Source organism: Chrysemys picta, unplaced genomic scaffold (genome assembly GCF_011386835.1).
Source record: "Chrysemys picta bellii isolate R12L10 unplaced genomic scaffold, ASM1138683v2 scaf1672, whole genome shotgun sequence".
In the NCBI taxonomy this organism is placed as follows: Eukaryota; Metazoa; Chordata; order Testudines; family Emydidae; genus Chrysemys; species Chrysemys picta.
In genome coordinates this window covers 1-13,000 of record NW_027054378.1, presented here as the reverse complement: position 1 = coordinate 13,000, position 13,000 = coordinate 1, and the positions used below count along the sequence as shown (strand labels likewise).

At 50.0% G+C, this 13,000-nt stretch overlaps 1 long non-coding RNA gene across 1 annotated transcript; it reads left to right on the top strand.

Moving 5' to 3' along the window:
* Positions 1-1,618: 1,618 nt before the first annotated feature.
* Positions 1,619-12,928, top strand: LOC135980050 (uncharacterized). Its single transcript, XR_010597272.1, has 6 exons — positions 1,619-2,379; positions 2,801-4,209; positions 4,631-6,039; positions 6,463-7,871; positions 8,293-10,583; positions 11,005-12,928. It is a non-coding gene; the product is annotated as an uncharacterized LOC135980050 (long non-coding RNA).
* The last annotated feature ends 72 nt before the right edge of the window (positions 12,929-13,000 follow it).

Genomic DNA, 13,000 nt, shown 5'->3' with positions numbered 1-13,000 from the left:
AATGGGGTGGGTCAGAGCCTGGGCGGGAAACACTGAGGTGACCCTAATGGGGGGAGGGTTCGGAGCCTGGGTGGGAAATGCTGTGGAGACTCTGAATTGCGGGGGGTGTCAGAGCCTGGGCAGGAAAGGCGGAGGTGTCTCTGAAGGGGTGGGCCGGAATGGCTGAGGTGATGCAGGAGGAGGAGCTCAGCGCGAAAGATTTGGTACTTTTCTGACTCAGGAGGGGAAAATCTTATCTGAGAGTTGTGGAGTTGTTGTAAGGGTGTCTGACTAACACATGCTTCTGTGCTCCCTCTCTCTGTTTCAGGCATCTTCAAACACAAGTGGACAAGAAGAAAGGTTGAGGAATGTCAAGCCAAGGGGAAGAAAGAAGAGAAGTCACTGAAGCTGGAGGCAAAGGAAAGGGACTCTGGGCACAGTAAACTGCCTGTAATCAGGCCTCCAGTCATCTTATTACACTGTATGGGGATCTCAAGCCTTTTAATCCCTTGAATAGTATGACCCCCCTGTAAATAAGCAGGATCCAGGTCTTATGCCTTTTCCCTTTTTTTTTGGAGGGGAGGAAGATTGGTCAAGTTTAACACTGTGGGTCAAGTGACCTACTGCAGTGAGCTCTCTTTCTGTTCTGGGAAGTCCCCCTTTCTTTTGTATGTATGTGTATGTGAGTGCATGTGATACAAATGGGTGTGAACATCTGTATTTATTTATTTATTTTGAGTTCTTTCAGTTAAATCACTGCAGTGCTTTTTCTTTACTCTCCTCAGAATTGGAAAAAGAGCTGAATGTGTATTAATATATTTATCCTCCTCCTCCACACAAAAGGGAACAGTAAAAGCTCAGATATCATCTTAAAGTGCATAGGAGAATCTCTCTCCACTTCTGCTTTCTTTAGGTTGAATTCCTATTAGTGGGTTGATGGCAATGAATGGCCTTTAATGAGCGTGATTTAGGTCAAAGGAAGTAAAGCATGTGCTAGAACCTGGACAACATGACCACTCTGTATCAAGGATTTTGGTACCTGCCCTTCATTCTTTTGACAGCATGCCACATCAGCAGGTTGCTGGAAGGCCTCATTTTGTAATTAGGGGAGAGACTGAGTCTCTCTCTCTTCTGGGGGGTATCGATCTCTGTGGAAACCTACGAAGACTGACCGCCCTATAAGCTGGGTCCCGGTATGTGCCATTGTGTCCTTCTGACATTCTGCTGGGTTATCTGGCTAGTGTGAGTGACTGCCCTGTAATCAGAATGCCAGTCACCTCCCTCTGTCCTTGGAGGGGCATTGAGCTCTTTGTTAAACTGAGCAATGTGACCGCCCTGTATCTGGGGTCCGGGTCTCGGCCATCTTGCTCATTTGGCTTTACGCCGTGCTCTGCCCCATTAGTCAGCGTGACAACCCTGTAATTAGGGTCTATGTCACAAGCCTCTCTAGGATGGGACATATCGAGCTCTTTGGTACTTTGACAGCTTGACCTTCCTGTAAATCAGGTTATGGTCTCCCCTATTTGGCTAATGCCAGCGACCACCCTGTAATCAGGGTACAGGTTGCATCTCGCTTTTGAAATCTGGGGGATTAGAATCTAGACCATAACATGGGCACCTTGACCTCCCTGTAACTAGGGTTTGCGTCTCCGAGGCCCTTTGGGTCTCCGTTAACAGGTTGGTGAATGTGACTGCCCTGTAATCAGGGTGCAAGTCACCTCCCCCTGTCTTTGGAGGGGCATTGAGCTCTTTGTTAAACTGAGCAATGTGACCGCCCTGTAACTGGGGTCTGGGTCTCTGCCCTCTTGCTCATTTGGCTTTACGCCGTGCTCTGCCCCATTAGTCGGCGTGACATCCCTGTAATTAGGGTCCATGTCACAAGCCTCTCTAGGATGGGACATATCGAGCTCTTTGGTACTTTGACAGCTTGACCTTCCTGTAATTCAGGTTATGGTCTCCCCTATTTGGCTAATGCCAGCGACCACCCTGTAATCAGGGTACAGGTTGCATCTCGCTTTTGAAATCTGGGGGATTAGAATCATGTCCATAACATGGGCAGCTTGACCTCCCTGTAACTAGGGTGTGCGTCTCCGAGGCCCTCTGGGTCTCTTGGCCTCGTGCTGTCTTCACAGCCTGCTGCCAACGACCGCCCTGTAATCAGGGATCTGGTCTTTGCCCTCTAGTCTCTTGGCATTTGGCCAAATGCAGCCACTGCCCTGAATGAGCACCCTGTAAACAGGGTACAGGTCTCATCTGCTACTATTTATGGCACGCCCATGACACTGTGTCCAGAGTTCCGGCCCTTCAAACAGCACTTCCAACTTGCCTGGAATTCTGCAGCCAAGTCTTCTGCTTTCTACTCACTTTTTGGACTCTTGGAGATCTGACATGCTACTGGTGGTAAGATCCGAAAGGGAGTGTCTGGGGCTGTTTTGGACTAAGTCATTCCAGGCAGTATACCTTGTCACATTGATTTAGGAATACTTGTCAATTAATTCCTTACCCCCCTTCATCATTTTATTCCTCCTGATTTTGTATGGAGGTTGCCTGGTGAAATAATTGTCAAGGGGAAATCTGGAGATTGTGGCTTTAGAGGGGAATGGGCCCAGGAGTTTTCTCACCCAGTGCAGCTTGGGAGGAGCGGGAAATGCTTCTGGAAATGTCTGAGGACCACAAAGAACTGTCTTGGACCTAAATATCCAGACTGTCTGCAGATGCGGAAAGGAACAGTGTATCAGTAGATTACACTGAGTTTGCGTGCGGGACATGGCATTATCGGTTCTCACTTACACACGCCTTGTGCTCTCTCTCTCTGTTTCAGACCTCATGAAGCAAAAGTGGAGAAGAAGGAAGTGTCAGGAATGCCACACACAGAGGAGAAAAGAAGATGGAGGAAAAGGAAAGGAACTCTGGGCACAGTAACCAACCTCAAATCAGGCCTCAGGTCATGTAATTAGACTGTAGGGGAATCTCGAGCCTCTTAATACCTTGAGCAGCGTGACCGCCCTGTAAGCTGGGTCCCGGTCTGTGCTATTGTGTCGTTTTGACATTCTGCTCCGTTATCTGGCTATTGAGGGTGACTGCCCTGTAATCAGGGTGCAAGTCACCTCCCTCTGTCTTTGGAGGGGCATTGAGCTCTTTGTTAAACTGAGCAATGTGACCGCCCTGTATCTGGGGTCCGGGTCTCTGCCATCTTGCTCATTTGGCTTTACGCCGTGCTCTGCCCCATTAGTCAGCGTGACAACCCTGTAATTAGGGTCTATGTCACAAGCCTCTCTAGGATGGGACATATCGAGCTCTTTGGTACTTTGACAGCTTGACCTTCCTGTAAATCAGGTTATGGTCTCCCCTATTTGGCTAATGCCAGCGACCACCCTGTAATCAGGGTACAGGTTGCATCTCGCTTTTGAAATCTGGGGGATTAGAATCTAGACCATAACATGGGCAGCTTGACCTCCCTGTAACTAGGGTTTGCGTCTCCGAGGCCCTTTGGGTCTCCGTTAACAGGTTGGTGAATGTGACTGCCCTGTAATCAGGGTGCAAGTCACCTCCCCCTGTCTTTGGAGGGGCATTGAGCTCTTTGTTCAACTGAGCAATGTGACCGCCCTGTAACTGGGGTCTGGGTCTCTGCCCTCTTGCTCATTTGGCTTTACGCCGTGCTCTGCCCCATTAGTCGGCGTGACATCCCTGTAATTAGGGTCCATGTCACAAGCCTCTCTAGGATGGGACATATCGAGCTCTTTGGTACTTTGACAGCTTGACCTTCCTGTAATTCAGGTTATGGTCTCCCCTATTTGGCTAATGCCAGCGACCACCCTGTAATCAGGGTACAGGTTGCATCTCGCTTTTGAAATCTGGGGGATTAGAATCATGTCCATAACATGGGCAGCTTGACCTCCCTGTAACTAGGGTGTGCGTCTCCGAGGCCCTCTGGGTCTCTTGGCCTCGTGCTGTCTTCACAGCCTGCTGCCAACGACCGCCCTGTAATCAGGGATCTGGTCTTTGCCCTCTAGTCTCTTGGCATTTGGCCAAATGCAGCCACTGCCCTGAATGAGCACCCTGTAAACAGGGTACAGGTCTCATCTGCTACTATTTATGGCACGCCCATGACACTGTGTCCAGAGTTCCGGCCCTTCAAACAGCACTTCCAACTTGCCTGGAATTCTGCAGCCAAGTCTTCTGCTTTCTACTCACTTTTTGGACTCTTGGAGATCTGACATGCTACTGGTGGTAAGATCCGAAAGGGAGTGTCTGGGGCTGTTTTGGACTAAGTCATTCCAGGCAGTATACCTTGTCACATTGATTTAGGAATACTTGTCAATTAATTCCTTACCCCCCTTCATCATTTTATTCCTCCTGATTTTGTATGGAGGTTGCCTGGTGAAATAATTGTCAAGGGGAAATCTGGAGATTGTGGCTTTAGAGGGGAATGGGCCCAGGAGTTTTCTCACCCAGTGCAGCTTGGGAGGAGCGGGAAATGCTTCTGGAAATGTCTGAGGACCACAAAGAACTGTCTTGGACCTAAATATCCAGACTGTCTGCAGATGCGGAAAGGAACAGTGTATCAGTAGATTACACTGAGTTTGCGTGCGGGACATGGCATTGTCGGTTCTCACTTACACACGCCTTGTGCTCTCTCTCTCTGTTTCAGACCTCATGAAGCAAAAGTGGAGAAGAAGGAAGTGTCAGGAATGCCACACACAGAGGAGAAAAGAAGATGGAGGAAAAGGAAAGGAACTCTGGGCACAGTAACCAACCTCAAATCAGGCCTCAGGTCATGTAATTAGACTGTAGGGGAATCTCGAGCCTCTTAATACCTTGAGCAGCGTGACCGCCCTGTAAGCTGGGTCCCGGTCTGTGCTATTGTGTCGTTTTGACATTCTGCTCCGTTATCTGGCTATTGAGGGTGACTGCCCTGTAATCAGGGTGCAAGTCACCTCCCTCTGTCTTTGGAGGGGCATTGAGCTCTTTGTTAAACTGAGCAATGTGACCGCCCTGTATCTGGGGTCCGGGTCTCTGCCATCTTGCTCATTTGGCTTTACGCCGTGCTCTGCCCCATTAGTCAGCGTGACAACCCTGTAATTAGGGTCTATGTCACAAGCCTCTCTAGGATGGGACATATCGAGCTCTTTGGTACTTTGACAGCTTGACCTTCCTGTAAATCAGGTTATGGTCTCCCCTATTTGGCTAATGCCAGCGACCACCCTGTAATCAGGGTACAGGTTGCATCTCGCTTTTGAAATCTGGGGGATTAGAATCTAGACCATAACATGGGCAGCTTGACCTCCCTGTAACTAGGGTTTGCGTCTCCGAGGCCCTTTGGGTCTCCGTTAACAGGTTGGTGAATGTGACTGCCCTGTAATCAGGGTGCAAGTCACCTCCCCCTGTCTTTGGAGGGGCATTGAGCTCTTTGTTCAACTGAGCAATGTGACCGCCCTGTAACTGGGGTCTGGGTCTCTGCCCTCTTGCTCATTTGGCTTTACGCCGTGCTCTGCCCCATTAGTCGGCGTGACATCCCTGTAATTAGGGTCCATGTCACAAGCCTCTCTAGGATGGGACATATCGAGCTCTTTGGTACTTTGACAGCTTGACCTTCCTGTAATTCAGGTTATGGTCTCCCCTATTTGGCTAATGCCAGCGACCACCCTGTAATCAGGGTACAGGTTGCATCTCGCTTTTGAAATCTGGGGGATTAGAATCATGTCCATAACATGGGCAGCTTGACCTCCCTGTAACTAGGGTGTGCGTCTCCGAGGCCCTCTGGGTCTCTTGGCCTCGTGCTGTCTTCACAGCCTGCTGCCAACGACCGCCCTGTAATCAGGGATCTGGTCTTTGCCCTCTAGTCTCTTGGCATTTGGCCAAATGCAGCCACTGCCCTGAATGAGCACCCTGTAAACAGGGTACAGGTCTCATCTGCTACTATTTATGGCACGCCCATGACACTGTGTCCAGAGTTCCGGCCCTTCAAACAGCACTTCCAACTTGCCTGGAATTCTGCAGCCAAGTCTTCTGCTTTCTACTCACTTTTTGGACTCTTGGAGATCTGACATGCTACTGGTGGTAAGATCCGAAAGGGAGTGTCTGGGGCTGTTTTGGACTAAGTCATTCCAGGCAGTATACCTTGTCACATTGATTTAGGAATACTTGTCAATTAATTCCTTACCCCCCTTCATCATTTTATTCCTCCTGATTTTGTATGGAGGTTGCCTGGTGAAATAATTGTCAAGGGGAAATCTGGAGATTGTGGCTTTAGAGGGGAATGGGCCCAGGAGTTTTCTCACCCAGTGCAGCTTGGGAGGAGCGGGAAATGCTTCTGGAAATGTCTGAGGACCACAAAGAACTGTCTTGGACCTAAATATCCAGACTGTCTGCAGATGCGGAAAGGAACAGTGTATCAGTAGATTACACTGAGTTTGCGTGCGGGACATGGCATTGTCGGTTCTCACTTACACACGCCTTGTGCTCTCTCTCTCTCTGTTTCAGACCTCATGAAGCAAAAGTGGAGAAGAAGGAAGTGTCAGGAATGCCACACACAGAGGAGAAAAGAAGATGGAGGAAAAGGAAAGGAACTCTGGGCACAGTAACCAACCTCAAATCAGGCCTCAGGTCATGTAATTAGACTGTAGGGGAATCTCGAGCCTCTTAATACCTTGAGCAGCGTGACCGCCCTGTAAGCTGGGTCCCGGTCTGTGCTATTGTGTCGTTTTGACATTCTGCTCCGTTATCTGGCTATTGAGGGTGACTGCCCTGTAATCAGGGTGCAAGTCACCTCCCTCTGTCTTTGGAGGGGCATTGAGCTCTTTGTTAAACTGAGCAATGTGACCGCCCTGTATCTGGGGTCCGGGTCTCTGCCATCTTGCTCATTTGGCTTTACGCCGTGCTCTGCCCCATTAGTCAGCGTGACAACCCTGTAATTAGGGTCTATGTCACAAGCCTCTCTAGGATGGGACATATCGAGCTCTTTGGTACTTTGACAGCTTGACCTTCCTGTAAATCAGGTTATGGTCTCCCCTATTTGGCTAATGCCAGCGACCACCCTGTAATCAGGGTACAGGTTGCATCTCGCTTTTGAAATCTGGGGGATTAGAATCTAGACCATAACATGGGCAGCTTGACCTCCCTGTAACTAGGGTTTGCGTCTCCGAGGCCCTTTGGGTCTCCGTTAACAGGTTGGTGAATGTGACTGCCCTGTAATCAGGGTGCAAGTCACCTCCCTCTGTCTTTGGAGGGGCATTGAGCTCTTTGTTCAACTGAGCAATGTGACCGCCCTGTAACTGGGGTCTGGGTCTCTGCCCTCTTGCTCATTTGGCTTTACGCCGTGCTCTGCCCCATTAGTCGGCGTGACATCCCTGTAATTAGGGTCCATGTCACAAGCCTCTCTAGGATGGGACATATCGAGCTCTTTGGTACTTTGACAGCTTGACCTTCCTGTAATTCAGGTTATGGTCTCCCCTATTTGGCTAATGCCAGCGACCACCCTGTAATCAGGGTACAGGTTGCATCTCGCTTTTGAAATCTGGGGGATTAGAATCATGTCCATAACATGGGCAGCTTGACCTCCCTGTAACTAGGGTGTGCGTCTCCGAGGCCCTCTGGGTCTCTTGGCCTCGTGCTGTCTTCACAGCCTGCTGCCAACGACCGCCCTGTAATCAGGGATCTGGTCTTTGCCCTCTAGTCTCTTGGCATTTGGCCAAATGCAGCCACTGCCCTGAATGAGCACCCTGTAAACAGGGTACAGGTCTCATCTGCTACTATTTATGGCACGCCCATGACACTGTGTCCAGAGTTCCGGCCCTTCAAACAGCACTTCCAACTTGCCTGGAATTCTGCAGCCAAGTCTTCTGCTTTCTACTCACTTTTTGGACTCTTGGAGATCTGACATGCTACTGGTGGTAAGATCCGAAAGGGAGTGTCTGGGGCTGTTTTGGACTAAGTCATTCCAGGCAGTATACCTTGTCACATTGATTTAGGAATACTTGTCAATTAATTCCTTACCCCCCTTCATCATTTTATTCCTCCTGATTTTGTATGGAGGTTGCCTGGTGAAATAATTGTCAAGGGGAAATCTGGAGATTGTGGCTTTAGAGGGGAATGGGCCCAGGAGTTTTCTCACCCAGTGCAGCTTGGGAGGAGCGGGAAATGCTTCTGGAAATGTCTGAGGACCACAAAGAACTGTCTTGGACCTAAATATCCAGACTGTCTGCAGATGCGGAAAGGAACAGTGTATCAGTAGATTACACTGAGTTTGCGTGCGGGACATGGCATTGTCGGTTCTCACTTACACACGCCTTGTGCTCTCTCTCTCTGTTTCAGACCTCATGAAGCAAAAGTGGAGAAGAAGGAAGTGTCAGGAATGCCACACACAGAGGAGAAAAGAAGATGGAGGAAAAGGAAAGGAACTCTGGGCACAGTAACCAACCTCAAATCAGGCCTCAGGTCATGTAATTAGACTGTAGGGGAATCTCGAGCCTCTTAATACCTTGAGCAGCGTGACCGCCCTGTAAGCTGGGTCCCGGTCTGTGCTATTGTGTCGTTTTGACATTCTGCTCCGTTATCTGGCTATTGAGGGTGACTGCCCTGTAATCAGGGTGCAAGTCACCTCCCTCTGTCTTTGGAGGGGCATTGAGCTCTTTGTTAAACTGAGCAATGTGACCGCCCTGTATCTGGGGTCCGGGTCTCTGCCATCTTGCTCATTTGGCTTTACGCCGTGCTCTGCCCCATTAGTCAGCGTGACAACCCTGTAATTAGGGTCTATGTCACAAGCCTCTCTAGGATGGGACATATCGAGCTCTTTGGTACTTTGACAGCTTGACCTTCCTGTAAATCAGGTTATGGTCTCCCCTATTTGGCTAATGCCAGCGACCACCCTGTAATCAGGGTACAGGTTGCATCTCGCTTTTGAAATCTGGGGGATTAGAATCTAGACCATAACATGGGCAGCTTGACCTCCCTGTAACTAGGGTTTGCGTCTCCGAGGCCCTTTGGGTCTCCGTTAACAGGTTGGTGAATGTGACTGCCCTGTAATCAGGGTGCAAGTCACCTCCCCCTGTCTTTGGAGGGGCATTGAGCTCTTTGTTCAACTGAGCAATGTGACCGCCCTGTAACTGGGGTCTGGGTCTCTGCCCTCTTGCTCATTTGGCTTTACGCCGTGCTCTGCCCCATTAGTCAGCGTGACATCCCTGTAATTAGGGTCCATATCACAAGCCTCTCTAGGATGGGACATATCGAGCTCTTTGGTACTTTGACAGCTTGACCTTCCTGTAATTCAGGTTATGGTCTCTCCTCTTTGGCTAATGCCAGCGACCACCCTGTAATCAGGGTACAGGTTGCATCTCGCTTTTGAAATCTGGGGGATTAGAATCATGACCATAACATGGGCAGCTTGACCTCCCTGTAACTAGGGTTTGCGTCTCAGAGGTCCTTTGGGTCTCCGTTAACAGGTTGGTGAATGTGACTGCCCTGTAATCAGGGTGCAAGTCACCTCCCCCTGTCTTTGGAGGGGCATTGAGCTCTTTGTTCAACTGAGCAATGTGACCGCCCTGTAACTGGGGTCCGGGTCTCTGCCCTCTTGCTCATCTGGCTTTATGCCGTGCTCTGCCCCATTAGTCAGCGTGACATCCCTGTAATTAGGGTCCATGTCACAAGCCTCTCTAGGATGGGACATATCGAGCTCTTTGGTACTTTGGCAGCTTGATCTTTCTGTAATTCAGGTTCCGGTCTCTCCTCTTTGGCTAATGCCAGCGACCTCCCTGTAATCAGGGTACAGGTTGCATCTCGCTTTTGAAATCTGGGGGATTAGAATCTGGACCATAACATGGGCACCTTGACCTCCCTGTAACTAGGGTTTGCGTCTCCGAGGCCCTTTGGGTCTCCGTTAACAGGTTGGTGAATGTGACTGCCCTGTAATCAGGGTGCAAGTCACCTCCCCCTGTCTTTGGAGGGGCATTGAGCTCTTTGTTAAACTGAGCAATGTGACCGCCCTGTAACTGGGGTCTGGGTCTCTGCCCTCTTGCTCATTTGGCTTTACGCCGTGCTCTGCCCCATTAGTCGGCGTGACATCCCTGTAATTAGGGTCCATGTCACAAGCCTCTCTAGGATGGGACATATCGAGCTCTTTGGTACTTTGACAGCTTGACCTTCCTGTAATTCAGGTTATGGTCTCCCCTATTTGGCTAATGCCAGCGACCACCCTGTAATCAGGGTACAGGTTGCATCTCGCTTTTGAAATCTGGGGGATTAGAATCATGTCCATAACATGGGCAGCTTGACCTCCCTGTAACTAGGGTGTGCGTCTCCGAGGCCCTCTGGGTCTCTTGGCCTCGTGCTGTCTTCACAGCCTGCTGCCAACGACCGCCCTGTAATCAGGGATCTGGTCTTTGCCCTCTAGTCTCTTGGCATTTGGCCAAATGCAGCCACTGCCCTGAATGAGCACCCTGTAAACAGGGTACAGGTCTCATCTGCTACTATTTATGGCACGCCCATGACACTGTGTCCAGAGTTCCGGCCCTTCAAACAGCACTTCCAACTTGCCTGGAATTCTGCAGCCAAGTCTTCTGCTTTCTACTCACTTTTTGGACTCTTGGAGATCTGACATGCTACTGGTGGTAAGATCCGAAAGGGAGTGTCTGGGGCTGTTTTGGACTAAGTCATTCCAGGCAGTATACCTTGTCACATTGATTTAGGAATACTTGTCAATTAATTCCTTACCCCCCTTCATCATTTTATTCCTCCTGATTTTGTATGGAGGTTGCCTGGTGAAATAATTGTCAAGGGGAAATCTGGAGATTGTGGCTTTAGAGGGGAATGGGCCCAGGAGTTTTCTCACCCAGTGCAGCTTGGGAGGAGCGGGAAATGCTTCTGGAAATGTCTGAGGACCACAAAGAACTGTCTTGGACCTAAATATCCAGACTGTCTGCAGATGCGGAAAGGAACAGTGTATCAGTAGATTACACTGAGTTTGCGTGCGGGACATGGCATTGTCGGTTCTCACTTACACACGCCTTGTGCTCTCTCTCTCTGTTTCAGACCTCATGAAGCAAAAGTGGAGAAGAAGGAAGTGTCAGGAATGCCACACACAGAGGAGAAAAGAAGATGGAGGAAAAGGAAAGGAACTCTGGGCACAGTAACCAACCTCAAATCAGGCCTCAGGTCATGTAATTAGACTGTAGGGGAATCTCGAGCCTCTTAATACCTTGAGCAGCGTGACCGCCCTGTAAGCTGGGTCCCGGTCTGTGCTATTGTGTCGTTTTGACATTCTGCTCCGTTATCTGGCTATTGAGGGTGACTGCCCTGTAATCAGGGTGCAAGTCACCTCCCTCTGTCTTTGGAGGGGCATTGAGCTCTTTGTTAAACTGAGCAATGTGACCGCCCTGTATCTGGGGTCCGGGTCTCTGCCATCTTGCTCATTTGGCTTTACGCCGTGCTCTGCCCCATTAGTCAGCGTGACAACCCTGTAATTAGGGTCTATGTCACAAGCCTCTCTAGGATGGGACATATCGAGCTCTTTGGTACTTTGACAGCTTGACCTTCCTGTAAATCAGGTTATGGTCTCCCCTATTTGGCTAATGCCAGCGACCACCCTGTAATCAGGGTACAGGTTGCATCTCGCTTTTGAAATCTGGGGGATTAGAATCTAGACCATAACATGGGCAGCTTGACCTCCCTGTAACTAGGGTTTGCGTCTCCGAGGCCCTTTGGGTCTCCGTTAACAGGTTGGTGAATGTGACTGCCCTGTAATCAGGGTGCAAGTCACCTCCCCCTGTCTTTGGAGGGGCATTGAGCTCTTTGTTCAACTGAGCAATGTGACCGCCCTGTAACTGGGGTCTGGGTCTCTGCCCTCTTGCTCATTTGGCTTTACGCCGTGCTCTGCCCCATTAGTCAGCGTGACATCCCTGTAATTAGGGTCCATATCACAAGCCTCTCTAGGATGGGACATATCGAGCTCTTTGGTACTTTGACAGCTTGACCTTCCTGTAATTCAGGTTATGGTCTCTCCTCTTTGGCTAATGCCAGCGACCACCCTGTAATCAGGGTACAGGTTGCATCTCGCTTTTGAAATCTGGGGGATTAGAATCATGACCATAACATGGGCAGCTTGACCTCCCTGTAACTAGGGTTTGCGTCTCAGAGGCCCTTTGGGTCTCCGTTAACAGGTTGGTGAATGTGACTGCCCTGTAATCAGGGTGCAAGCCACCTCCCCCTGTCTTTGGAGGGGCATTGAGCTCTTTGTTCAACTGAGCAATGTGACCGCCCTGTAACTGGGGTCTGGGTCTCTGCCCTCTTGCTCATCTGGCTTTACGCCGTGCTCTGCCCCATTAGTCAGCGTGACATCCCTGTAATTAGGGTCCATGTCACAAGCCTCTCTAGGATGGGACATATCGAGCTCTTTGGTACTTTGGCAGCTTGATCTTTCTGTAATTCAGGTTCCGGTCTCTCCTCTTTGGCTAATGCCAGCGACCTCCCTGTAATCAGGGTACAGGTTGCATCTCGCTTTTGAAATCTGGGGGATTAGAATCTGGACCATAACATGGGCACCTTGACCTCCCTGTAACTAGGGTTTGCGTCTCCGAGGCCCTTTGGGTCTCCGTTAACAGGTTGGTGAATGTGACTGCCCTGTAATCAGGGTGCAAGTCACCTCCCCCTGTCTTTGGAGGGGCATTGAGCTCTTTGTTCAACTGAGCAATGTGACCGCCCTGTAACTGGGGTCCGGGTCTCTGCCCTCTTTCTCTTCTGGCTTTACGCCGTGCTCTGCCCCATTAGTCAGCGTGACAACCCTGTAATTAGGGTCCATGTCACAAGCCTCTCTAGGATGGGACATATCGAGCTCTTTGGTACTTTGGCAGCTTGATCTTTCTGTAATTCAGGTTCCGGTCTCTCCTCTTTGGCTAATGCCAGCGACCTCCCTGTAATCAGGGTACACGTTGCATCTCGCTTTTGAAATCTGGGTAATTAGAATCATTTCCGTTACGTGGGCAGCTTGACCTCCCTGTAACTAGGGTGTGCGTCTCCGAGGCCCTCTGGG